The 517-nt window shown below is 31.7% G+C and overlaps 1 protein-coding gene across 1 annotated transcript in view; it reads right to left on the bottom strand.

Moving 5' to 3' along the window:
* The window catches only part of LOC138336976 (uncharacterized), a 2,097-nt gene extending 2,045 nt beyond the window's left edge, over positions 1 to 52 (bottom strand). The window contains exon 1 of the mRNA XM_069286627.1: positions 1 to 52. This exon is cut by the window's left edge and continues 135 nt beyond it. The gene's annotated coding sequence lies outside the window, so the exon portion shown is untranslated.
* Positions 53 to 517: the final 465 nt, after the last annotated feature.

Genomic DNA, 517 nt, shown 5'->3' with positions numbered 1-517 from the left:
AACCATCTCCGACATCGCCATTGCTAACCAGCTTAGCAACTGGTACAATGTGTATGACGTCATAAATGGGGTTAAAGGGTTTCATTTATCATGACGTCATATAATTGTCGGCATGAAAATATAAAAGCATTCTTCTCATCATCTTGTTTTAGATTAAATATGAAGTCATGGACAAAAAGGGAAGGACGTTCTTCACAAAATTATTACGTTCTCACATTAAATCATACGCAGTCTAGCTGATATTAGATTAAAATATTTTATCAATATACAAAGTGCATATTTTTCTATTTTTTTTTGGTATAAGCACATCGGCAAATACCATCAATTCAGTGAAAACTAACGTGGTGTGTATAAAAAATTTACCACTCTCTGTTTAACTCTGTAATTCTATAAAAACAGTTACCAGGTATGGATTATGAATTGTGTTGATACCTTCCTTTCACTTAGGCCAAATATTTTTCAAAAATGTATGAATTTAGTTTGAAATGTGTCAAATAAAAATGCCAGAAATGCAGCT

The sequence above is a fragment of the Argopecten irradians genome, chromosome 12 (assembly GCF_041381155.1).
Source record: "Argopecten irradians isolate NY chromosome 12, Ai_NY, whole genome shotgun sequence".
In the NCBI taxonomy this organism is placed as follows: domain Eukaryota; kingdom Metazoa; phylum Mollusca; class Bivalvia; order Pectinida; family Pectinidae; genus Argopecten; species Argopecten irradians.
The sequence above is the reverse complement of the archived record's forward strand: the minus strand, read 5'-3'. Positions and strand labels throughout refer to the sequence as shown.